Genomic DNA, 27,557 nt, shown 5'->3' with positions numbered 1-27,557 from the left:
AAAATCCAAGTTTCCATTCAACAATTAAAAAGTGATACTTACCTTTAAGGAGCCTAGTCACCTAGGCCATACTGAGTACACACTGCTTTGGCTGTTTTAAATGAACAAACAGAGTTATCAGGAGGAGACATTGAGCAAGTCATTGAATCCAGCACAGATGGAAAATCACAGCTGGGATTGCACAATTTCCTGATATGCACTCACAGAGTGCAATAGGTGTGCTGAAATGGAAAATCTCTACATATTGCCAATCTCTTTCATGGCTAGTGTGCAAGGTGGAAAATATTGCAATGATGCCTTAGGCATGCTCTATCATCATGATATCAAACATTTGATATCCACACTAGGAGTGTGGATGCTGATATGGTGGAGTAAATTTTAAACCCCCAGCCCGCCCCGCCAACCCCAGAATGGGTGGTTTGGAGGAATCGGGTGGCATGTTAAAACTCCTGTGTTCAACAAAGGTGGGACAAGGGAAAGGCAGCCAACACACACGCGCAGGGTCAGGGATACTGCCCTCCCACACGATCCCCCTCACACCTGGCAGCAACTACAGGCTCCCTACCTGGAGCTTTGGTGTGCGCTCTGGTTAAAATCTTGTGTGGATGTTGAGGAGTAATTCCTGCCTAATTGGTAGTCAAGTCTGTTGAGCAGTTGTACTTCCAAGCAAAAATAAACAGTGAAAACCGCACAAGGAGCAACTCAGACTTCTGGGTTTCCCGTCTGAAACTGTACCCGCTCCCCCCACCCTCATCTGCATGACTCGCCCCTGTCTGGATCAAGACCTGTGTGCCTGCGAAATGTTCTAATCCTGGCACCAATGTCCTCATTTTGATGAGAACACAAAGAAGTTGTCATCAATTTTGCTGCAAAATCATTTCTGTTCTTCCCCTAGTTCTTACCCATCTGGCCTGAAAATGTGAGAAAGTCCTGTTAATTCCATGCATATTGTAGTGAATAGAGGAAACTGGACACACCTTTGTCCAAAATAGCTTGTATTTTGCTTAGCCATGTGTTCAAAACTCAAACACTGTCAATGTACATTCCATCTAATCAATACCCGGCCCTAAACTTGAATCTTTCTCTAGTTTCTCTCCTATCTCCCTATCTCTGAGCTCAAAGTGTCTGTGAAAACCATCTCCTGATTTCTCAACCTTATTTCCACTAATGTGCTGACCACCCAACTTCCCTTTCTGGTTCCCTTGTTAGCTGATTTTTGTTAACAGTCCTCTCTCTTCAAGTGTAGTCCCTTTTCCCTTTAAATCTGCTGTCATCACCCCTCTCTTCAAAAAATCAACCCTTGACTCCATCATCCTTACAAACTACTGCCCCTTCTCTACTTTCCTTTCCTCTCTGAAGTCCTTGAATATGTTGTCATCTCCTAAATCCGGGCCCATCTTTCCCGAACTCCATATTCGAATCTCTCCCATCAGATGGACCCAACTATTTCAATGCACTCCTGGCTGGTCTCCTAGATTTTAACCTCCAGAAAATTGAGGTCATGCAAAATTCTTAACTTGCACCAAATCCTATTTCCCTATCACCCCTGAACTTGCTGGCTCCCGGTCAAACAATGCCTTGATTTTAAAATTCTCATCCTTGTTTTCAAATCGCTCAATGGCCTCACCCTTCCCTTTCTCTGAAATGTCCTCCAGCCCCACAACCCTTCATGATATATGCACTCAAGTAATTCTGGCCTTTTGACCATCCCCAATTTTAATTGCTCCACCATTGGTGGCCATGACTTCAGTTGCTTAAGCCTCAAGCTCTGGAATTCCCTCCCTATACAACTCTGCTTCTCACTTTCTTTCTTTAAGACACTCCTTAAAACCTACTTCCATGACCAAGCTTTTGGTCATCTGACCTAATATCTCCTTATGTGGCTCGGTATCATATTTTGTTTTATAATGCTCCTGTGAAGCGCCTTGGGACATTTTATTACATTAAAGGTGCTATATAAATATAAGTTGTTGTTATATATGGCTGAATCCATCAAAAGCTTCAATGAATCTGTTGAAAATATGAAGTAGATGTACAATAATTTCAATCCCGATCTCTCAATGCCCACACAAGATTTTAACCAGAGCAACATCTGAAGAGCTGACAAGCCTTTAGATTCTGCCTTCCAACACATCGTGGCGAGTCAGCAGAATGTGGGCTAACATCACGCAGAGCTATTGGAAGCCCTCAACAGAGTGGCATTTGAGTCAGAGGAGTGCGCCCACTTGCTCTGTGATGAAGTGGTGCCCACATGTGCACACATTGAAGTCTCCATGGGGAGGATGGGTTGGACACCATGGAGATCCTGGTCCAGCAGAATGCAGAGATGTGTGTAGACCTGTACTCCATTGCGGTAGCCATAGGTGAGTTCCTGCAGTGGCAACGCGAGAGGGAACAGGGCACCACGTCATCTCCAGGTGCTCCTTCCCCTCAAGGAGTCAGGCCGGGGCCTTCGGGCACCTAAAGGGAGGAGGAGTGGCAGCTGGATAGCCCTGGCTCATCCGCTTAGGAATCTCAGAGCCTGTCCTCTCCCTCCGAGCCCCCTTTGCCTTTGACACCCTCAATCTCATCCTCTGTCACTGCAGAGGGAGCCGCCATCCCAAAGGAGGACAGCCACAGTAAGCTTCAAGGCCTCAGCTCTCCAGTGGACCCATGCCGAATTCATCAGAGGCAACAGGGCCAACCATTGTACAGACTGTCTCTACCCCTGCTGCAGATGTCAGGGCAGCAGCTAGAAGAAGTGGTAGGCCTAGAACAGTTAAGAATTTCTGATCACAGTTGGTTACATGTGTGAACACATTTTGCCACTTTATAATCTGAAAATACATTCCCTTTCACTGAATAATGTGAAATGGTATCTTTCAGCTTCATTTACAGGCTTCGCGAGTCCTCCCCCTGCATCTCCCTGCCTCTCAGTAGCACTTAAACTGCATGCAACTGGCCCATGAGTGATTCTGGAGGGAGCAGTGTGTGTGTAGCAAGGCCTCTTGGACCCTCGTGTAAGCATTCTCCCAGGCCGGCAGATCCTTCCTCCATCACACTCATCTCAATGTCCTGAGCATTTTCAATGCTGCCTGCTGGGGTTCTCTTTCAGTTGTCTATCGGAGCTGACCTGTATCTCCACTCACCCTCCGATCGCACTCCCATGCAGCACCTGTTCCCAACATGAGGCTCCTCTCACTTTCGATTTCAAAAACATGGTCATAGTAAGGCTTCTTCTCAGCTCCCCCATTCTTTCCACTCCCCCAGTCACCCGTGTCCTCTCCCCCATCACTGTTGACCCCCCTGGCATCATCTTCCACCTCACCATCGTCACCTACCAACCTGAACACTTTTCTTTCCAGGATGCCCAGGTGAACATGCATGTTCCCTACTTGCCCTAGAATCTCACCCCCATCCATATTGACCTCCCCGACCTCCTCCTTTCCACCCCTGGGGTCCATGTCTGCCCCCGTGTCCCCACCAACCACCCTCGCTGTCCCTTCTACCACTACCGTCGCACCCTCACCCTCCTAGCCTTCCGGCTCACTCTGCCCCATCTCATACTCACCATTCTCTCCTACCAAGCCCACCCTCAGTTTGATCCCCAGGAGGGTCATTGACTCCACAGATCCCTCTATTACATGTTCACCTGGAAATCCCCCCTCTTACTCCCTCCTCCACCCTTATTCCCCCTGTCCCTGGACTCCTTCCTCCCCACTGAACTCCTTCCCCCCCATTAAATTCCTCCCTTGCACCAAAGTCCTGCCCCCCTCCAAACTCCTTCCCCCCTCCGACTTCTTCCCGTTACACCTTCCTGCCCCCCATACCTATCTCCACCATTGCCGCATTCTACCCCGTTACACCCTCTTCCGCCCATACTCCCAATCTCACCCCCGAAACCTTTGTTCCCTCCTCCAACCTTACTCCCTCCGACACCTTTGATCCCCCCCTTTCAGCCTCACCATCCTCTTCCCCCACCTCCGGTACATCTTCCCCTCCCAGTCAAACCCTGGACCTTCCTCTACCAATCCCCTCGGTACGCCTTCCTCTCAGATTCACAGCTGGATCTTCCTTTCCTCTTCATCGACGATCATCCGTAGGAGCCTATGACCAAGACATTGATGGCTCGAAGCAGACCCCAGACATCAATGGACACCCCCTCACCTTCCGTGAGTTGCTTTGCAGAGGAGTCATGCCCATGAGAATCCACCCAGCATGCGATGTACATGTTCCTGCAGGGTCCGGTAGCTGTAGATCTCCAGTAGCTGTAGATCTCCAGCATTTTCTGCTCCTCAAATGTCTGCGACGTGAGCAAGGCCCTAATGGTAAGTCCTGACTTCTTTACATCACACTTGTCAAGTCATATTCTGGGCCAACGTGTTTTCCCACCGATGTGGGCAGTAAATTTGATGTGGTGGGTTGATTCTGACGAGCAGGCAAGATGATGAGATGCAAATGCATTGAAATTAAATTCCCAATGTCCAGTGGCGGGAAAGGCAGCCCGCCATTGATGGGTGGAGCGGACAATCCCAAACTGGTTCCATGGTGGCGTGAAACCCATTTTTGGCCTTCTTGCCATATTGTCCGCCATGATGTCCAACACCTGATGCCAACGGGGCCGGAAAATGCCAACCTTGGGTTTGCAGAAGTTCAAATACAAAGTTGACCATCGCTTATTATCCTTTGTTGTCTCAGTTTTTAAATGTACCACCTGATGTATAACTGAACCATGCAGAAGGGTCCCGCCAACCCCCCCGCCCCCTCAACTGTTTGTGCTTAATCGGCTGACCTCGCCAAGGCAGCAATAGAGGTGCTTCTACTGACCTCAGTGTAACAAGGAGAAGAGAGAAGAAATCTGTCGGCGTTTCCACTCATCTTATGACTCCTATTGCAAAATGCTTGCATGAACTCTGAAAATGGAACAGAATCAAACCTGGCTCTGATACCTCCATTACTGGGTAAGCTGCTAACAGTCACTGTGTATTGTCATATTTAACAAATAGCACCTAAGAGGATAGAGCAGGGCACATAATACCTTTTACCTCCTTCAGTAAAGTAGGGAGGCGAAGAAGAAACACTGCAGGAAAGGGAAGTTGAGGTGAGTAATTATGACCCTTCTTATGTGAGTTAAAAAATTGAAGCACTGATTATGAAAACTGACAATATATAATTATCAGAAATTGTCTGTTGTGTGTAACATTTACAGTGTTTAGTTTTTCATGTGTGTCCTGAATGAAATACTATTATTCACCCAGACAGTAGCGTGTTGGATTACTGAATAGTGAATGGATTGACATACTGGTTGGTGGCATTGTGTTGCTTGGATTCCGTTTCACATAAATTATTTTTGATCATTTTGACAGAAGGTTTTTTGATGGCTCCCAAAGAACATAAAGCTTATTCCTCAGCCGTGTTGCCAGCTGGAGTACTTCGTGATCTGTGTGTATCGTGATTTGCAGCCCCATAATCCAACTACCACATGATCTGAGCACATCGCAACCTTACATTTTCTTGTCTATGTAATCAGTTTGAGAATGGGTTGTTTTCCATTCAAAATTTTCCCAATCTTTCCTGAAGGCAGTGGGAGCTGGTAAAATATGTCGAGCGCATTTTGTGTGCAAAGTTTGTTCTGACTGAAAAAAATAGTTAATGATCTCCAGAGGCACAAACTATTAGAAGACTGGCTTTCAATTAATTATTTAATTTATTCAAGGGTTTCCTGCCTTCGATGCCCACAAGATGACCCTTCCTTAACTTGACTTCTGCCAGAAGAATCTGCGCAGATGCATCTGTGGACCTTGGTACCCTTTTTACTCTTGCCCCAGAAGTTTTACAGTATCTGCAGCTCTATATGCAAGGTTCCCTTTGAAATGGCTGCAGCCTTTTAAACTGCGTTCTTTCCCTCCCAGAGGTGGTAAATCAATGAAGGACAAGTTTCAGACCCGAACTACCCTGATGGCTAATAAAAAAATACTGACAAGTTAGCAGTGATTTCACATTGACAGGTGTTGGGACTACTTGGTTTCACATTGACAGGTGTTGGGACCACCCTGTTTCACATTGTTGGGTGTTTGGACTACCCTGTTTCACACTGGCAGGTGTTGGGACCACCGTGATTCACACTGGCAAGTTTTGGAACTACTCTGTTTCACACTGGCAGGTGTTGGGACCATCCTGATACACATTGGCAAGTTTTGGGACTACTCTGTTTCACACTGGCAGGTGTTGGGACCACCCTGATTCACACTGACAAGTTTTGGGACTACTCTGTTTCACATTGGCGGGTGTTGGGACAACCCTGGTTCACACTGGCGGGCGTTAGGACCACTGTTTTATAAACCCAGCAACAGGTGGAGTATCCAGGCCCATGTCTTTGTGGTAAAAATGTATGCCTTTGCTTACTGTTTCTTGCAGCTCTGTTTGATTTCCCACAAAAATGAACATACAAATCATGAGTGAATCAGGGAGGAGAAGGAAGCAAGGCTTCTATTATGAACTTAGCCTTTTTAAGAAGCAAATAAGACTGACAGACTTTTGGAACAGTCAACGCATGCCTGATGATTTAGATTGCGTGGAAGTTCCAAGGTCCATGGGCTGGTTCCTCCTATAGTTCTGATGTAATCAACCTGACCTTGGATAAGGATTGCATAATACCACCAGTAAAATGCCTCCATTCCTTGTGCTCAGCCCTTCATATTTTCAAGTGCAAATTACTACTTGCCAGGGTTGTCTATGGTTTCTTGAACTGTCATTAGTGTTATGATTGGTCAAAATGAGGTGAATGACCTTTGTTAGCTCTCCATTCCAGTTTCTTGGCTCTCAGGCATTTTATTATCCATTAGTTCAGCTGATGGTTTACAAAACTCTTCCCAACCACTGAAAGACCAGATGTGACAGAAAACACTCAAGTCAAACTTAACGACTTTGGCAAGAGCTTGAGGTATTCAGTCAACATAAGGCCTCTTTACCCCACAAATATCTCCAAAGTGGAAAGGTCAAGGGGTGATCTGTAACAACCTGACAAGAGACTCCTCCCTGGAAGATTCACAGCTGTGTCCAGTGATTGGGATTCATGCCTAATTTTCAGTTCATTAAAAGCAATACAGAGATTGCATTGAAAATATAGTACTTAAACTTGCGATAACACAATTTTAATCCTGCCCATCTGTTGGAACAGTGTGAGATAGGGATGTGTTAAAATAGCGGCTGCGTGGAGCTCACCACATTCCTGCAGTGTCTCCTCTCTCTGTAATTTTAACTCCAGGCTTTTCGGGAGCATGGAGGCTATCGTTTGCAGGCGGGAGACAGGGGCCTCATAAATATGGAAATGTCGAGGGCCGATGATATAATTCAGACCCCAATGTAATTCGAATTCTGCAGTGTGCAATTTGTGCCTCAGAGCCGCAGAATGCTGCATCAGGCCAGAAGAAGCTCAAGTAAGTAGCTATTTTTAAAATATTGTTGAGGTTCCTTGTAGCGCAGGAGGAACAGGAGTTCTCCCTGCGGTCCAAGAAGGAAACCTTGAGCCCCAAAGTTTCCCCCATCTTCATTCTGATTTATCGTGCCAGTGACCATTCAGTGAACTCCTGATGGCAGCCCGCAGTCTTGCAATTTCCTGTTCCTGTACACTGGCTTTTACGTCTCCAGGCAGTGTGGGGTGGGGGTAGGATTTAAGTGAGGCTTGGGAGTTAAGATCGCCAAGGTTTCCATGCTCCAAGTCGCTGGATGAATTGTAACCCATTTTACTGCCTGAAACCCCGATTTCCGCCCAAGGTTTAAATCGGGCCTAATGTTTCTCCCCAATTTTTTTTGCTCATCTCCTGAAAATGCTGATTTTTCTGGGGTGCCACAAATGCCAACAGTTCTCTGGAACTTCACCCAAGTGTGTATTGAATCCATCATAAGTAAAACACACACACACACAGGTACACTTCACACTTTCTACGTTTTCACACCCCTATGACCCTATTTTCCCCCCACTAATAACTGCACTGTAATTCCCCTGACAACTATCTCATCCGTGATTCCCCTCTCCGTGATCTTTCCTTCTGACTCCCACTAGACCTATCTGCTCCTCTGCTACTTGCTTCTACTCCAGGCTTATCCACCAAACAGGTCAATCTGGCAGACTGTCTGGCGGAAAACCTGGAGAATAAATTAAATCATGCCCTACATTTCAAACTGCAGGATGTCTGGGGAAATCAGTTCCTAACTTCTCTCCTTCTCCCTGCTTAGCAAATAGTAGGGCCATGTAGTCAGTCAGATTTTTAAAGAAAAAGCTGGCCTCCCAAGGCTAAAAAGGAATTCAGCAGGGTATTTAAAAGTTATTTTGTCTAAGTAAAGCAAGATGATCCACTGTTAGTCCAGACATAACTGGAGCTTTTTAGGTTCACTTGCTGGCTATGAATTAACACAGCTTGTTGCTTTGCACCTGGCCATGGCTCACGCAAGTGTTCTCTAGGTCCAACTTCAGACGAGTTGAAAGAAACACAAACCAGGGTACACAGGAACATCGCATGGGGTTAAATTTGAAACAGTCTTGAGGAACATGATGCATGTTCCTAATACCTGCCTGTTGCCTGCAGTCTAGTCAGCATGCCAATTCCATGCTGCCTGCTCATTTCAATGATTTCAATGTCTAGCCATTGCTAACCATGCTTTGTGAGTGGCTGCTCCATCAACAGAAGTCCCATATCATGAGTAACTAGCACCACTTAAAGTTAGCATGCACACCTCAATGTAAGGTGAATTGTGGCTGGAGTAGGTGCTGGCAGTTGTGCAGGGAGTGACTGATTGGGAAACATTGAAGAACTGAAGAACACTAGAGTGAATGTCTCCAAGGTTTTCAGACACTCCACTGAAGGTCTTGGTGGAAAAGGTGGGCAGTAGGAGAGATGTCCTGTATCCACAGGAGGTCCTGTGGACACATGCTGAAAAGGCAGTGGGAGCAGTGATCAATGCCAGGAGTCAAGTTTTAAGTGTTGCCAGAAGTTCAATGGCATCACATGACAGTCAGTGTATGCACTTTCACGACAGCCCCATAACACACCAACATCTATCATTCAGGTCTCATAACTGGCATTCATATACTTCACTGCACCTTCAGACACTTAGCACTCCTACAAGCCTCACACTCGCATCTCACAGCTTTAACATGCTATTCAATCATAACAGCTGCATGACATGATCAGATTACATGACACTTACAGACACACTTCCCTTTTTCTCGCACAGCAAGGTGGCAGACAAGTAGAGTAGGCAGGAGCTAACTAGAGGGAGATTGATGCACCTGTAGATCTTAACCTCCATGGAGAAGATGGCGCTGACTATTATTGGAACAGCCATAGCTGAGGCTGTGGCAAGCAGCCGGGCTGAAACCACCAAAGCTAAATGCCATGCCCATATCCTTCTGCTCACATGCCACCTCTCAATCATCCCAAACACTTCTGATTTATAAGCTGCAGATGATGTAAACATGCACTGATTCCTCCCCTTTATCTCCACACCACCACCTTACCCTTGTGCTTTTCTCCATTCAGGTATCCAAGTGGTACAAACTGGTCAAACACCAAGAAGAAAGTGCTGATGAAAATGATCGTCACTCAGTTTCACAGTCGCAGTCACCAATTCAGATATTGACACTGCATTTCTTACAGATTGATTTTAGCCAGTGAGATACTGGACATGAGTGCGCAGCAGCCAGGGTAAAGGGTGAGATAGCACAGATGCCAGCCCACCACGGCAAAGTTGTACATGAGCTTTGCTGTGGAGGATTCAGGTGCGAACTTCAATGGCTCAGCCTAATGAAGAAGGCTGATGAGTATGTACAATGAAATACTTGGTACATTTGGAAGGCATTTCTGAAAGCCTACATTCAATGTTAAAGAGCATGGAGCACCAACCTGCTTTTGTGCAGAACTTGGAGTCCATCCTTTCCAGCATGGAAGTGAAGGCCAACTCATTCACACACTTGTAGATCCAATCTTGATGCAGATTCTGATGGCTGACATTGCAGCTTTCATTGCAGTTCATGCAACCACCCAATGTTTGAGTGCTTCAGTGGAACCTCTGACTGATGCCATCATGACTGTGGATTACAGTGTGCAAAGAGGCTTGCAGGCTGTCACATCAGTCCAGCAATCTGTCCCCCAACAGATTACTAGGATTGCTGTGGCACCGCCCCAGGGGAGTGGCAGTGGCTCCATAGAGCATGAACCAGATGTCTGCTCTCAGGATGACAGCAATCATCTTCCCACCACTGCCACTCACCAATGCTCTTGATGTTGCTTGTCAGCCAAGCAGCCCAGACTGCTGCTGCCCCGCCACAACCCTCTGAGAGAAAAAAATTCTCCTCATCTCTGTTCTAAAAGGGTGAAGCCTAATTTTAAAACAGTGCCCCCTAGTCCTGGACTCACCCACAAGAGGAAACATCCTTTCAACGTCCACCTTGTCAAGGCCGTTCAGGATCTTGTATATTTCAATCAAACCGCCCCTCACTCTTCTAAACTCCATTGGAAACGCGCCCAGTCTGTCCAATCTTTCCTCATAAGACTGCTCACTTATTCCAGGTATCAACCTAGTAAACCTCCTTTGAACCGCCTCCAATGCATTTACATCCTTCCTTAAATAAGGAGCCCAAATTATTCTAGGTGCGGTCTCACCTGTGCCCTGTATAACTGAAGCATAACACCCTTACTTTTAGGTTCAATCCCTCTCGTAAGGATCCCAGGATCCAGGATCCAGTCATCAACCTGTTTTCAAAAAGCTCTGGCAGCTGCAAGTTGCACAAAATCTCATCAGAGTTCCCTGGGAAACAAGCACAGACCAGCATGATTCCTTGTCTGTAGTCACAGACCAGTTGCATGTTCAAAGAATGAGAGCCCGTGCAGTTCACATATGCCACTGGCTTTTCCCAAGGAGCTCCATATGGCCACATAAGTGCAGCCTATGACCCCTTGCACTCTAGGGAAATGAGAGATGGCCCCGAAGCCCAATGCACTTGTTGCCTGGTTGTCCTCAGCTGTGCAGAAATTGATTAATTGTTTGCACGATGGAAGAGGGCATTGCTCACCTTTTTGCATTTGTGTGTGGCAGCCTGAGAAATGCTACACATCACCCTGGAACCCTGAAAACAACCACTGGCACAAAAATTGAGCGCCGTAGTCACCTTGAGGTCCACTGGCGTGGGGTCCCTGCCAAACCCATGCAGCTGCAGGGCTTGCTGCACCCACATGTGTCTTCCTGGGATTTCCAGGAGAACCTCAAATGTCATGGCATTGCCTCTCAGACACCTTCATTCAAGAAAGGAGGGAGACTAGAATGCAGGAAACTATCGCCAATTTAACCTAAGTTCTGTCATAAGGGAATTCCTAGAATCAATTATTAACGAGGTTATAACAGGATACTTACAAAATCATGTTGGGATCAGGCAAAGTCAATATGTTTTTGTGAAAGGGAAATTATGTTTAACAAATTTATTAGAGTTCTTGAGGAAGTAACAATCAAGCTGGATAAAGGGGAACCTGTAGATGTGTTGTACTTGGATTTCCAAAAGGTATTTGATAAGGTGCCACATCAAAGGTTACTACACAAAATAAGAGCTCATGGTGTAGGGCATATTATCATGGATAGAGGATTGGTTAGCTAACAGGAAGCAGGGATAATGGATAAATGGATCTTTTTTGAGTAGGCAAACTGCAACTAGTAAATTATCACAAGGATTAGCGTTTGGGCTTCAACTGTTTACAATCTATATCAATAACTTAGATATAGGGAGCAAATGTATAGTAGCTAAACTTGCCGATTATACCAAGATAGGTAGGACAGTAAATTGTCAAGAGGAGGTAAAGAGTCTACAAAGGGATATAGAAAGGTTAAGTGAGTGGACAAAAAAATTGGCAGATGGAGTATAGTGTGAGAAAGTGAGAACTTTTCCACTTTGGCAGGAAGAATCGGAAAGCAGTATACTATGTAAATGGAGATAGATTGCAGAACTCGGACAGTACAGAGAAATCTAGGTATCCTGGTACATGAATCATAAAAGGTTAGTAAGCAGGTACAGCAAGTGATTAAGAAGGCAAATGAAATGTTGGCATTTATAGCAAGGGGAATGGAATATAAAAGTAGCAAGTTTTACTCCAGCTTTTTAGGGCATTGGTGAGACCACATCCAGAATATTATGTACAGTTTTGTTCTCCTTATTTGAAAGAGGGTATAATTACATTAGAAGTGGTCCAGAGAAGGTTCATTCAACTCATTTCTGCGATGAAGGACTTATCTTATGGTTGAACAGGTTGGGCCTATACCCATTGGAATTTAGAAGAATGAGAGGTGACCTTATTGAAATGTATAAGATCCTGACGGGATTTGATAGGGTGGATACTGGGCGGATGTTTTATCTTGTGAGAGGAGACTAGAACTAGGAGACACCGTTTAAAAATAAAAGATCTCCTTTTTAAGACAGAGCTGATGAAATACTTTTCTCTCAGAGGGTTGGTAGTCTGGAATTTTCTTCCTCGGAAAACCGTGAAGGCTAGGCCATTGAATTTATTCAAGGCCAAGGCCTACTTCTGTTCCTATTTCATATGTTCATATAGGCAAGGGAATCAAAAGTTATTGGGGATTGATGGGAATGTGGAATTTGAAATACAAATAGATCAGCCATGATCTTATTGAATGGTGGAGCAGGCTCAAAGGGCCGAATGGCCTATTTCTTCTATATCATATGTTTGTAGATAGGTTTTGATTGGCAAAGCATTCAAGGGTTATGGGGGGCAGACAGGAAGGTGGAGTTGAGGTCACTATCAAATCAGCCATGATCTTATCAAATGGCGGAGCAGGCTCAAAAGGCTGAATGGCCCAATCCTGCTCTTAAGTCCTATGTTCCTATTTGCAGCTAGTTCTCATTCTGAAGATGTGGTGAAGCACCAGTGCCAGTCTTCTACAGCACCTTCCCTGAATGGCTTCTGCCTCACCAACTTGCCCCTCTGGTGCTGCCTGCTGCTGGCCTTGCTACCTCTTTTGTTGGCTAGTGACACCCTCCTTTGTCACATCTTCTCTTCCTGCTCCTGAAGTTGTAAGAATATTGTGTGTATCAGACCCATAGCGAATCCACCAAGTTAACTGAAGAAGGCAGCAATGATATGAGCACCTCTGCGTTCATGGCTTTCATCTATACAGCTGCTGAGCAGTGAGACTTTCAAATCCTCCCTTGGGCCACATCCAAAATTGGGTAATACTAAACCTGCCCTTTAGGCCCCTCATTTTGCATTTCCTGACTGCTCCCCTGACCACACCTGAGACACCAGGCCATTCCTGTTGCGCACTCCCAATCCCACCTGGTCCCTTTCCTCGAAGACTGGCCCCTACAGATAGATGCCTCTGACCCAACATCCTCCTAACCCCGATTCACCTTTGCCCCTTCCCATTTTCCATCCAAGCTGACAGTCTCCTGCTCGCCTCCGCTGGGCTGCAGATTTTCACGAGAAGAATTGCTCAGCTCAGATCTAAGTGGACAAACTTGACTGGTGCACGCCACCTTGAAATGACCATGAAACCAATGCCACAAGTTTCCTGTGTGCCACTGACTTAACCTTGAAGTACGACTGAATTTGAAAAAGTTTAGATAATTAGAAGGCAATTATTCAAGATTTTACATGGCCCGTGCGCTTTTACAGTTAGTGGGTGGGTCAATTGGCCAGGTGGCCTTCACGTTTTCACTTCACACTCAATGCACGGCAGGATAAAATGCCCAGGATGAAATAAAATAAAAGCTTTTTTAGTGTTGAGCTGTTATGATTTCTGCTGTCAGTTGCTTGAATTTGCATTATGGAGAGAGTTTGCGGCAATTTTTATGCAAATTTAATTGGAGCAACACTGCAGCTCCCTGAAGCAGCTTCATAGCAGTAGTCAACCTTCAGGGAACTCGTTTGAAACGCCCACCTGCACCCTCACTTTTCATGGTGCCCGCCCTATTCCCGCACCGCACCCCCCCACCCGCACCGCCGCCCCCTCCCCCACCCCCTCCCCGGCAGCACTGAGCCTCTCTTGGCGTGTGTTTTATGCTGTCTGCCAGTTAATTGGCCAGCCAGCGCGAAATTGCATTTGGGGTCCAATCGTGGCCAGACGTGGAAATCGTGGCCACTTCCACATCCGCCAATCAAGCTCAGCCGACAAGCTCAAAATTCAGGCGGATGAGTATTCACGGATGCAAATGTATTGAAAATAGGAAGCCACCACCTGATATGGCGTGAGGTCCGACACGCAGCTGCTGACTTAATCATTGCACCATTGAGAAACTGAGATTTTGACTCCTACTTAATTAAAGCCCTCCAGCCCACCACATTTCCTGATCTTACGGGCCCCATTAAATATTGCTCCTTATCTGCCTTAAACCTGGTTTTGGACCCTTTCTGCCACATACTTTCTAGGGTTGAGAGACAGAATTGATTCCAGATTTCACGAACTTTGGTCTGAAGTCAGTTCCCAAGGTGATGTCAGAGTATAGCCCATGGAAGACTTTTCCTCTGATTTTTCCCTCTTTTTAGCCTGTAGGAAAGTGCTTGGTAAATCCCAGAGACAACACAGGTAAAATTGGGAACTGCATGATGAACAGCAAGTGTGAAATTTGTCCTCAGTAGTCCCAAGTGCACCCTTTGGCTGATCTTAAATGTCTTTCTTACTTTCCAATATCTCCCTGCACTATTATCCAGTTCAGGCAATGGGCCGGCAAACCTGCTGCCAGGGGGTTTGCCACTTCAAACATTCCTGCAGAAAAGTGATGCTTCCCTTTAACTGGTTACGGTGCTGGTAAACCCATCAAGAGCATTATTACTGTTCCAATCCTGCTCTCAATTAAACTGAGGCAGGATATTACAGCTAGTTAGCAGTGAGTTTACATGGGAGGGAGGTCAATATTTCCATTTTGCCAGTAATCTGCACAGGGATGGAGGGGGAGAAATTCTGAATCAAGTTTGTATAAAGCATGGATCTGAACTCACCAAGAATAATTTGCTCTGTATTATTGATCACTGGGAGACATCTTGACATTAATTGAGACCTTGGATTATCCACTTCAATTGATAAAAGACAATGGAAATTGGGAATATTTACACAGGAGCAAAGAAGGCTAAGGCAAGTCTTACATAGGTATTAAAAGTTCTAAGCAATAAAGACAAATTGAACCACATTAATATAGGGGTTGTGGACTCAAGTTGAGAAAAAGGAATTTGGCCATTTTAGATTTAGCTAATTTGCATACAGGATGGTGAGTTATGGGACAGACTGCCTAGGAAAGTGTAGAGGCAGATAGTGTTAAGAAATTCAAAATAGAACTAGGTATACCAAATATACTCATGTAAAAGTCGATCTCATGTAAAAGTTGACCCCATGATATTTGACCTAAAAAAATGTAATTTTTTAGATATGTTGTGTAAAAGTCAATCCTAGTTTTTCAGAAATCAAAGCCCAAAAAATTCAGAACCAAGGTGTAATCCTGGAGATGTTCATGATTAAATTTTATTATAAATGTATAAATGCTATACAGCATGTGGGGGCAGGACACCAGAGTGTTTGCGGCTCAAGGTGCTTAGGCTCAGATTCAATGAACTAGAGGCCAAGCTACAGACACTGTAATGCATCAGGGTGGGGAAGGTTACCTGGATACTTTTCAGAAAGCAGTCACACTCCTTAGGATAGGGTCTTCTGATTTGGTCAGTTATCAGGGACGGGAAGGTGTGACTACAAGTGTGGCAGGTAAGAAGATCGAAAAGGTAGAAGTGGTTTGTCCAACAGGTTTGAGGTTCTTGAAGTCTGTATGGATGAGAGCTGGGTAGATGAGTGAACTGACCATGGCACCATGGTACAGGAAGGCATTCAAGAAACAGCAGTAAATAGGAAGGTTGTGGTAGTAGGGGAGATGATGGCGTAGTGGTAATCCAGAGGCCCAGGCTAATGTTCTGGGGACAAAGGATGCTCATGGATAATGAGCAGCTGAAAAGCAGAATCTCAAAGGTAATCTTTTGATTATTACCTGAGTCACAAGCAAATTGGCATAGGGCAAATAAGATTAGAGAGGTGATTGCATGGCTCAAAGACTGGTATGGGAGAAATGGAGTTCGATTCATGGGGCACTGGCACCAGTACTAGGGAAAGTGGAAGCTGTATCATTGGGACAGTCCCCATCTGAGCTGTGCTAGTGTTCTGGCGAGTCGTATAATTAGGGTGGTAGGGAGGGCTTTAAACTAAATAGTGGGGGGGAGGGATCATGTGAGAGAAGATGTGGTAAGTTGAAAGAAAATGACAAGTTATTTGAGCAGGGTAGAAATTTGGGTAATGATAACCACAGTATGACAGGAAGGGGCAGAGAGTACAAACTTAAGAGAGAATCAGCAGAAAAAGCCAGAGGTTACAAAAATCGTTAAAAAAAAGAGTTAAAGGCTCTGTATCTGAATGTGCACATCATTTATAACAAAATAGATGAATTGTTAGCACGGATATAAATAAATATATATATCCTGATAGCCATTGTGGAGACATGATGGTATTTGACATTTTAGAAAGACGGGAAGCTAGGATAAGGTGGTGAGGTAGCTCTGTTAATTAAGGATGACATTAGTACAGTAGCGAGAGATGACCTTAACTCAAAAGAGCTGATGTAAAATCATATAGAGATAAGAAATAGGAAAAGTAAGAGGTCACTTGCAGGAGTGGTTTATAGGGTCCCTAACAGTAGTGTACTGTAGGACAGAGAATACAGGAAGAAATAAATGGGGTCTGTAGGAAGGTACTATAATAATAAAGTATGACTTTAATCTACATGTAGATAGGATGAGTCAAATTGGCAAAGGTAGCCTGGAAAATGAGTTAATATAGTGTGTTCAGGACAGTTTCTTAGAGCAATACATTCTAGAACCAACCAGGGAGCAGGCTATTCTAGACTTGGGGTAATGTGCAATGAGACTGGATTAATCAATAACCTCACAGTAAAAGAACCTCCAGGTGACAGCGATCATAACGTGATAGAATTTCATGCTCAGTTTGAGGGAGAAGTGTGGGTCTAAGTCTAGTGTTCTAATCCTAAATAAAGATAATTATAAGGGTATGAAGGCAGAGTTGACTAAAGTGAACTGGGGAACTAGGTTAAAAAGTACGACAGTCGAGCTCCCAAGGCAGACTTTTAAGATGATATTTAATAACTTCCAGCAAAGATTTATCCCGGTGAGAAAGAATACTGCTTTGAGAAGGATGCATCATCTTTGGCTAAATAAGGAATTTAAGAATAGTATCAAATTGTAAGAAACACTGAACAAATCTGCAAAGATTAGTGGTATGTCAGAATACTGGTCCAGAAATTTCTCCCCATTGGGGGGAGGCGGGTGTGGGCGTGAACCTGATTGGGTTTTATGTGGGTGGGCCAATTAAGGCCCACCCAGCGTGACGCTCACCCAGAAGCGCTGAGTGCTCCCTGTGTGGGCAGGGAGGTGGGTGGGGGTGTTCCCTGAGAGGTTCCCTGTGCTCTTTCACGCATGCGAGCGAAAAAGCGCAGAGATCTCCCCAAGTCACGGAGGAACCTCAGGGAGATTTGTTTCAGTGCTAAAGTTTTATATACATGTTTTTAACACTTTTAAAACATGCCACCTCACTGTCACCTGAGCTGGAACATGTCAAAGAATAAAAGTATAAATTTTTATTAGATTTTGAAACGCTTAATGAAAACTCATCCCGCCCATGGCTGAAGTTTCATGAAAAGGGCGAAAGCCGCTTGGGCTTTTCACCTGCCCGCCAAGCTTAAGATTGGACGTGCAGCTCATTGAATTGAATTAATTAGGTTTTAAATGGCCTTAATAGGCCTTTGACAGCGGCTGTGCACCCACCGAATTGAAAATCTAAATGACGTGCGGTGACGTTGGGACGCCCGCCCGACCTCACCGTGTCTCATTGTACATATCAGTGAGCAGGCCCCGCCCCCGTTTGCCAGCGGGAAAATTCTTCCCCTGGTCAAATTTTAAGAACTAGCAAAGAATGACTAAAAAAAAGTAAAGAGGAAGAAAAAAAATGAGAGAAAGCTAACTAGAAATATAAAAGCAGACAGCAAGAATTTTGACAAGTATTTATAAAGGAAAAGGGTAATTAAAGCAATTGTTGGTCCTGTAGAGAATGAGTCTGGGGAATTAATAATGGAAAACAAGGAAATGGTGGAAGAGCTAAACAGGAAAAGCAGAACTTCAAAGGTAATCTTTTGATTATTACCTGAGTCACGAGCAAATTGGCATAGGGCAAATAAGATTAGAGAGGTGATTGCATGGCTCAAAGACTGGTGTGGGAGAAATGGAGTTCGATTCATGGGGCACTGGCACCAGTACTAGGGAAAGTGGAAGCTGTATCATTGGGACAGTCCCCATCTGAGCTGTGCTAGTGTTCTGGTGAGTCGTATAATTAGGGTGGTAGGGAGAGCATTAAACTAAATAGTAGGGGGGAGGGATCATGTGAGAGGAGATGTGGTAAGTTGAAAGGAAATGACAAGTTATTTGAGCAGAGTAGAAATTTGGGTAATGATAACCACAGTATGACAGGAAGGGGCAGAGAGTACAAACGTAAGAGAGAATCAGCAGACTTAGAAAACTTCCCAAAGATACTTGAAAGGCAAGAGGCGAAAGGGAGGGAGGAAGTTAAAACAATCGCCATCACGAGGGAAAAGGTGCTGGGAAAACTATTAGACCAAAAGCCTGACAAGTCCCTGGGACCTGATGGCCTGCATTCTAGGATTTTAAAAGAAGTGGCTGAAGAGATAGTAATCTTCCAAAATTCTTTAGAATCTGGAAGGGTCCCAGCAGATTGGAAAAGTAGTAAACGTAACACCTTTATTCAAGAAAAGAAGGAGCAAAAAGCAGGAAACCATAAGCCAGTTAACCTAATACCTGTCATGGGGAAATTGCTAGAATCCATCGCTAAGGTTATAGTGGATGTTTAGAAAATCATAAAGGGATCAGGCAGAGTCAACATGGTTTAATGAAAGCGAAATCGTGTTTAACCTATTTATTGGAGTTCTTTGAGCAAGTAACAAGTAAGGTGGATAAATGGGAACCTGTAGATGTGGTGTACTCGGATTTCGAAAAGGCATTTGATAAGGTGCCACATCAAAGGTTAATACACAAAATCAGAGCTCATGGAGTAGGGGGTAACATTTTAGCATGGATAAATGACTGGTTAGCTAAAGTGAAGCAGAGAGTAGGAATAAATGGGCCTTTTTTGGGATGGGAAGATGTAACTACTGGAGTGCCACAGGGAGCAATGCTGGGGTCTCAACTAATTACAATCTACATCAATGACTTGGATGAAGGATGTATGGTAGCTAAGTTTGCTGATTACGCCAAGATAGGTAGGAAAATAAGAGGAGGTAAAGAGTCAACAAAGTGATATAGATAGGTTACATGAGTGGGCATAACCTTGGCAGATGGAATATAAGGTGGGAAAATGTGAACTTGCCCACTTTAGCAGGAAGAATGGAAAAGCAGCATATTATTTAAATGGAGAGAGATTACAGAACTCAGTGGTACAGAGGGGTCTGGATGCCCTGGTACATGAATCACAGAAAGTTGTACAGCAGGTACAGCAAGTGATTAGGAAGGCAAATGGAATGTTGGTATTATTGCAAGGAGAATGGAATATACAAATAGGGGAGTTTTACTGCAGCTGTACAGGGCATTGGTGAGATTACATACAAACATACAAATTCGGAGCAGGAGTAGGCCATTCGGCTCCTTGAGCCTGCTCCACCATTCAATAAGATCATAGCTAATTTGATTGTGGCCTCAGCTCCACGTTCTGCCTACCTCCCGATAACCTTTGACACCCTTGTTAGTCAAGAATCTATGTACCTCTGCCTTAAAAATATTCATTGATCCTGCCTCCACCAATTTTTGGGAAGAGAGTTCCAAAGACTTACCACCCTCTGAGAGAAAGATTTTCTTTTCATTTGCGTCTTAAATAGGAGCCCGCTTATTTTAAAACTATGTTCCCTAGTTCTAGTCTCTCCCATAAGGGGAAACATCCCTTCAGCATCCACCCTGTCAAGATTCCGCAGGATCTTACATGTTTCAATAAGATCACACCTCAATCTTCTAAACTCCAATGGATACAGGCCCAGCCTGTCCAATCTTTCCTCATAGGATAACACTCCCATCCTAGGTGTCGGTCAAGTGAACCTTCTCTGAACTGCTTCTAATGCATTTATATCCTTTCTTAAATAAAGAGACCAAAACTGCACGTAGTATTCTAGATGTGGTCTGACCAATGTACAGTAAAATTGTAGTTAGAACTAAGGTCATCTCTCTCTCTATTGTACTAATGTCATCCTTAATTAACAGAGCAACCCCTGCACCTTTTCCTAGCTTCTTGTCCTTCCTAAGTGTCATGTACCCTTGAATATTCAGGTCCAGTCTTTGGGCAGAATTTCCTGAGCCCGCTGGTGGTGGGTGTGATAGCTGGTGTGCGTGGAAAATGTGGCGTGACCTGCTTCACGACGACGTGAAAACAGGTTGCGATCATCTGCTCAGCCTGCTGACGGTGAGCCGTGCTTCAGTGGGGAGCTAATTGTAATACATTAGCATATAATTAAAAGGCCATCCCGCCAGGCTCTTGGAACCCTGCCGTATTGTCCATCCACGTCAGCGGAAAGCACGCCGACATGTTTCACAACAGCACGCAGGTGACGTGCGCTTGGCAGCCTTCACTTTGGGGGAACTGAGGTGAGTGAGCAGCAGCATTCTCCACAGCTCGCCCATTGTTTACAGGCCTCAGGGGTGCCGGGGGATGGAGGAAAGTGCTGGTTGACAGGGCATCCGAGGGGTGACCAGCACTCTCCAGGAAGCATTAAGGAGCGGTCACACAGGGCCAGGAAAGGTGCTGAGTACACCCATGATAACCACGTCTCTCTCTCTCTTTCATGCTGCAGGAGGACCACGTCAGGATCATGGATCCTGGTGACCTAGCTGTATGCCTGATGGCCTACAGAGACCGTAGAAGACTGAGGAGAGAGTGACTGAGGCTCCTGGCTGCGCAAAGGCAGGAGCAGCAACCTCAGGAAGAAGGGGCAGCAGGGGCTCTCACACGCTGCCCAGGAGCAACAGTGAGCTGTGACTGGTCAGTGCCCAGTGACATCCAGAATCTATAGGCACCGCCTGCCATTCCTGCAGATGACTGAGAACCAGTGTCGCCGACAACTGCACATGTTCAGGGACCTGGTCACGCACATCTGCCGCTTACTACAGGACTTAGCGCCAAGGGGACATGGAGGGCATCCACTGGCAGTGGCTGTGAATATGGCTGCGGGGCTCAATTGTTATGCCAGTGGCTCCTTTCAGGGCTCCACAGGTGACCTCTGTGGGATATCACAATCCACCACCCAGAAATGCATCCATGAGGTCACAGATGCCAGCTTCTCCATGGCACAACTCTGTGCATTTTGCCCAGGGCCGGGACAGCCAGGATGCAAGGGCCATTGGATTGGCCCTGGTCTCGGGATCCCCACAGGTACAGGGTGCAATTGACGGCACCCCTGTGGCACTCAGGTCTCTGTTGCTGCACTCGGTGGACTTCACCAACCGCAAGGGATTCCACTCACTGAGTGTACAGCTGGTGTGCGACCACCAGAAATGCATTCTGCAGGTGTATGCACGGTTTCCAGGGAGTGTGCACGAAGCCTACATCCTGAGTTGCTCACAGATCCCTGCCGTCTTCCAGGATCCACAGAAGCTGCAGGCATGGCTCCTCAGGGACAAGGGCTCCCTGCAGAGGCTGTGACTGATGACACGCGTGTGGCGGCCTCAGACTGCAGCAGAGCGACGCTATAATGAGACTCATGCAGCAGCTCACAACTTGGTGGAGCAGACCATTGGGATGCTGAAGATGCGGTTCCAGTGCCTGAACCGGTCTGGTGGAGCCCTGCAATACAGTCCACAGAGGGTGTCACACATCATCATTGTCTGCTGCACCCTTTACAACCTGGCGCTGCAATGGGGAGAGGAGCTGGCTGAGGAGGAGATGGAGGAGCTGCATGTCTCCTCCAATGAGGAGGACGAAGATGGGGATGAGGGTGAAGAGGTCCTCAGTGGTGACAATGATGGGGAAGAGGCTCTCACACTGGCTAGATGAGGCGGGTGCACCCGGGAGGCCCTCATACCTGCCAGATTTGTGGAGGATGATGATGACGATATTGAGTGAGGTGTCCCCATAGATTTTCACATCCCAGTTGTGAACATTTGACTCCAGTCTGGTTTATCTCAGCGCCAATACCCTCTGATAGAATGCTCCTGTCATGGAGATGCAGTGGAGGCCCTAATAGTCACTCGATCGCAGGAGGATGATGACAACATGCAGTGAAGACACACCATAAATCTTCACATAGCCACTGAGAATGTCTGACTCCTGTCTGGCCAAGGGAAGCTCGCTTGTGCTCTGTGATCAGGGCCATCTCAGAGATGCAGCCATGAAACTTTAGACTCATCTGATGCTGTGTCCACCTTCGGCACCTCAGCCCTTCAGGAGCTGGTGCACAGCATCACTGGTCATAGATGCTGGTGTGATGGGGGCCAGCCCCAACTTATAGATGCTGAGAGCACACAGAGAGAATGAGAGATCTCTGTGGCGCCTGCTCACTAAATTCTGGCAGCAATGACCAACACCGTCGAGGTGCAGGTATCAGTAATGTTTCCAGGGAGTGTGAGGCTGGACCATCAGTGTGGTCTGAAGGCCGCACCGGGAAGAGGCCCTGGACTGAGATACCTGCCTTTTATCTTGTGCAGAAATGTTTCACATCTGAGTGACAAGAACATTGCTCATCAGAACAAGGAGCCATAGGCAGGGAAGCATTCTTGGGAGTTTATTGACAATAGTGAACATTATGTACAAGTGATCAACACCTGTTCCCAGGCTGTGCAACTACTTTTACCTAACTCTCCTAACCCTGCTGCTACATCTTGGTTCTCCCCGGACATCCACAGCAGAGGTGGAAGCAGCCTGCTGACTGTGACGCCCTGTGATAACCTTGGTGGGCATCCTCCAGAGGGCCAAGACTTGGAGGGTCCTGGCCTGATTTCAGGGTCTTGCTGCGTGGCAGTGGTTCTGCCCTCTGCCTGTGAAGCTGGATCTGCTGAGGTCACAGCAAGAGGGGATTCAGATGGGCCGGTCACTCCCAGAGTCATGGTGGATGACCCTGGAGTGAGCACCTGCTGATCTTCCTCCCAGTGGGTACCCGAGGGCCCCTGGCTGACTCCGTGAGCGGAATGAGTAACTGGAGTGAAATCAAGGGGTGCTGCCAGCACCTGTCTCGCATACACACTGTTGGAGACCAACTATGGCAACAGCGATGGAGTTAAGCCTGCGCAGCAGTGCAGGAGTGACATCCTGGACCAAGGTCTCCATGGCGGCTGCAATCCTGTCAGTGTTGACCTTAGTGCATTGACATTCTGGCACTATCATCTAACACTGAAGATGGACAGACTCCTCCATCGTGCCTTGCAATCTGAGGAGTGCAGTGGACATCCCTTCCTGATGTTCCCGAGCTTGCCTTTGCAGCTCCAGCAACTGTGACATGACCGAGTCCAGAGGCTCGTCATCTGACTCGGACTCAGTGACGTTCTGGCTCCCAGCTGTCCTCTGAGTGCTGGAGACATGGGAAATTCCAGCCTCTGCCTGCTGTGGATCAGAAAGTGCAATGTGCTCACCAAATTGTGAACTCGAAGCTACTCTAAAGCTTGGCCCCACCGAGATGTGTGTCTCTGTGCTGGCAGAGGGTGTGGGTAAGTGCTGTGATGGGACTTCAGGTAGGGTGCCTTCAGATCCCTCTCAAGAGGTTTCTTCGGAGCTTGTTTGGAGGCCCTGGTTTGTGGACTCTGTTGGCTGTTTGGCAGATGTGCCTGCGAAAGCAAGGGGAGATAATTAGTGCATGGCAGTGGCCTGGGAAAGAGGACACATCACTCACGGCATGGTTATCTGATGGATGTTGCACTGCTGGACCCTCACGTGGTAGAGCAGCGCCGACCTCACCATCAGCACAGGACCGTTCCCGGTCATCGCCGGTCAACTGGATGGCTCTGTTTTCGAATTCTGCCAGAACTTTGATCTCCGACATCCCTCCACCTGGCTGCGGCCTTTCCCTTCTGTTGTGAGCCGGTTGGTCCTACATGGATAGAGTTGTGGAGAATGTATCAGGACACCTGTTGAGCCAGATGATAAGTATGCCTGGCCTGTGTGGATGGTGAGTGGTCCCATGGACGGGATGAGGACAGTGAAGGTGTGTGTGAGAAAGTGAATGGTGATGTCCCTTGCACGCAGTGAGTGAGGGCCCTGTGGGTGTGTGATGGGTTTGTGAGTGTATGGGTTGGGAGTGATGAAAAGAATGACTTACCCTGGTGGAATGGGGGAAATTATTCATCCTTTTGCGGCACTGGGTGGCTGTCCTCTGCAGGACGTTTGCGCTGATCACCGCTGCCACTGCTTCCCAAGCCGGGTTGGTGACTTTGCTGCCCATCCTGTGGCCAGAGTGGGGATAGAGCACATCCCGGTGGACCTCCACAGCATCCAGCAGTCGCTCGAGGGACCCGTGGTTGAAGCGGGGGGGCTGCACTCTTTTTTCCTTTGCAGGTCATGTCTCCCAGGCAGCGGTGGTGAGCTGGTGGCGATGAGCACTTTGGCGGCTGTCTTTTAAAGATGGCAGCCAGCGCGATGCAACAGCGGGGTGATGGCAAGCGGGCGAATGAGAACCCGCTTGCCATGGGAATGGCATATTTCACAGAAGCGAATAAATAATGATGCGGGCTCGGGACGATATGGAGTGAAAACCCGCCATTTTCATTGGCGGGTAGGACTCCATTTTACCCGCCCGCTACTGCACTTATTGCAATTCTGGGAAAATTCCACCCTTTGTCACCTTGCAGCCATATCTCTGTAATGGCTATCAGATCATACATTTTTACATTTTTATTTCTATTTGTGCTTTGAATTCATCTTTTTTGTTATGAATGCTACGTGCATTCAGACACAGAGCCTTCAGTTCTCTCTTTTACTATTTTGGTAACATCTAGCCTTAATTGCTGGTGCACTGTTAAATTTGTATGCTCTGTACCATCCTGCCCTGCTCAGATCATCATTTCCCTTATTCCTACCTTGTTCTTTTGCCTTGTCTTCTCTGTTTAATTTATCACATCTTCCTAAACTTGATCCCTTGCCCCCACTGTGTAGTTTAAAGCCCTCTCTACTGCCCTGGTTACATGACTCACCAGAACACTCCTCCCAGCACGGTTCAGGTGGAGTATTGTGTACAATTTTGGTCTCCTTATTTGAAAAAATATATAATTGTGTTGGAAACAACTCAGAGATGGTTCATCTGAATTATTCCTGGGATGAAGGACTTATCTTATGAAGAAAGGTTAAACAGTTTTGGCCTGTATTAATTGGAGTTTGAAGAATGAGATGTGACCTTATTGAAACATACAAGTTCCAGAGTGGACTTGATAGGATGGATTCTGGGAAGATGTTTCTGCTTGCTGGGGAGACTAGAACTAGGGGACACAATTTAAAAATAAGAGGCCTCCCTTTTAAGAGAGAGATGACAAGAATTTTATTTTCTCAGGAGGGCCACTAGCCTGTGGAATTCTCTTCCCCAGAAAACAGTGGAGGCTGGATCATTGAATTTATTTGAGGCTGAGTTAGATTGATTTTTGATTGACAAGGGAGTCAAGGGTTATGAGGGGCAGACAGGAAAGTGGAGTTGAGACTGCAATCAGATCAGCTATGATCTTATTGCATGGTGGAGCAGGCTTGATGGGCTGAATGGCCTACTCCTGCTCCTAAGTCCTATGTTCCTGTACCAACGAAAATTAGTAGTGGTAAAGAAATTTATAATGTTAGGAAATTAATATGGATGAAATGTATGTGGTTTGTAATGTAGTAGGATAAATAAATGGGTAATTAATATGAATTATTTGGTGTTGGTTTTTATTTTCTTCCATTGTGACAAGCTTTTTGGATTTCATTTGGGCCCATATCAAGACATGACAACCCCCCCAAAAACACTACACTTGTAAAAGTTGACCCCATGACTTTTGGCCTAAAAAATTAGACTCAAAAGTTTGATTTTTACGTGACTATATACTGTATATCTAGCATAGCAAGTGAATTAGGGATATGAGAGGGAATGTATAGTATTTTTTAACCTCTTGGAATGGTCAGATGGACCAGGGTGATCTCTTTCAGTACAGTACATTCCTATATTCCACATATGTTGTTCTTCCCAGTAGTAGTGAGAAGGAGCATTAACTGAAGACCAAAGTACTTCTGTTCAGAGAAGAAGCAGAGAACAAGCAGAGCCTTGCTGTTGTTATAAAGCTCGGAGCAGCAGGCTCAGTAATGACATTAACCTAAAACCAGGCAGGTGGTTGCCTACTCAGCCAAAGATGATGCAACCACTAGGAGATCAGGAAAGAGCGGAAGAAGAAAACCTGCCCAATTATTAATGTTCTTATTAAGCTAATGTCAGAAACAGGAAATGTTGTGCTTGAGTGCCACCAACTGGTTACAAAAGATATATCAATTCAGCTTTACGGAAAATGTTTCTCTCCCTCCAGCCAACTTAAACCAAGACACAAGAGAAAGAGTAGGGATTGGAGAACAGTGACACAAATGAAAGTATTTTATAAGGCAGCAGTACCTCAGCTAACTGTTTAACATTTCACACCAAGGCTAGAAGAGGTGTCGTATCAGTCGAACATGGTGATGTTCAATGCCTGCACTGAATTGCCGTAAAGAAAGAACTTGCATTTATATAGCACCTTTCATCACATAAGGATGTTAACAGCACTTTACAGCCAATGAAATACTTTTGATGTGTCATCACTGTTTTAATGTAGGAAACATGGCAGCTAATTTGCGCAAAGCAGCAACAGCAGTGTGATAATGATCACTTGATGTTTTTGTGGAGCTAGTTGAGGGATAAATGTTGGAAATTTTGGCGAGAACTCTCCTGCTATTCTTCAAAATAGCGCTGTGGAATCTTTTACATCCACTCGTAGGTCAGGATAACTAGTTATCAGTAGTTAAGGGATGGAGGAGGAATTCCCACAGTCAGTAAATGTGCTATCCAGTGCAGAACTAAGCTTTACCAATTAGACAGGTCCTGGATTTGATGCTGGTTGGAGCTAAGTTAAGGGCTTGGCCTAAATAGCCAAGTGGTTATGGCACTGGGTTTGTAACCCCAAGATCAAGAGTTCAAGAGCTTGGCCTAAATAGCCAAGTGGTTATGGTACTGGGTTTGTAACCCTAAGATCAAGAGTTCAAATCTCACAATGGCAAAACTATGAAACAATGTAACTTCATCTGAAACAGATGGAAGTGGATTTTAGGCTTGGCCTAAATAGCCAAGTGGTTATGGTAATGGGTTTGTAACCCCAAGATCAAGAGTTCAAATCTCACAATGGCAAAACAATCAAGAGTTCAAATCTCCCAATGGCAAACTATGAAACAATATAACTTCATTTGAAACAGTTGGAGCTAAGTTAGCTCATCTCAGCCAGATTAAT

Source organism: Carcharodon carcharias, chromosome 16 (assembly GCF_017639515.1).
Source record: "Carcharodon carcharias isolate sCarCar2 chromosome 16, sCarCar2.pri, whole genome shotgun sequence".
Taxonomy (NCBI): domain Eukaryota; kingdom Metazoa; phylum Chordata; class Chondrichthyes; order Lamniformes; family Lamnidae; genus Carcharodon; species Carcharodon carcharias.
The sequence above is the reverse complement of the archived record's forward strand: the minus strand, read 5'-3'. Positions refer to the sequence as shown.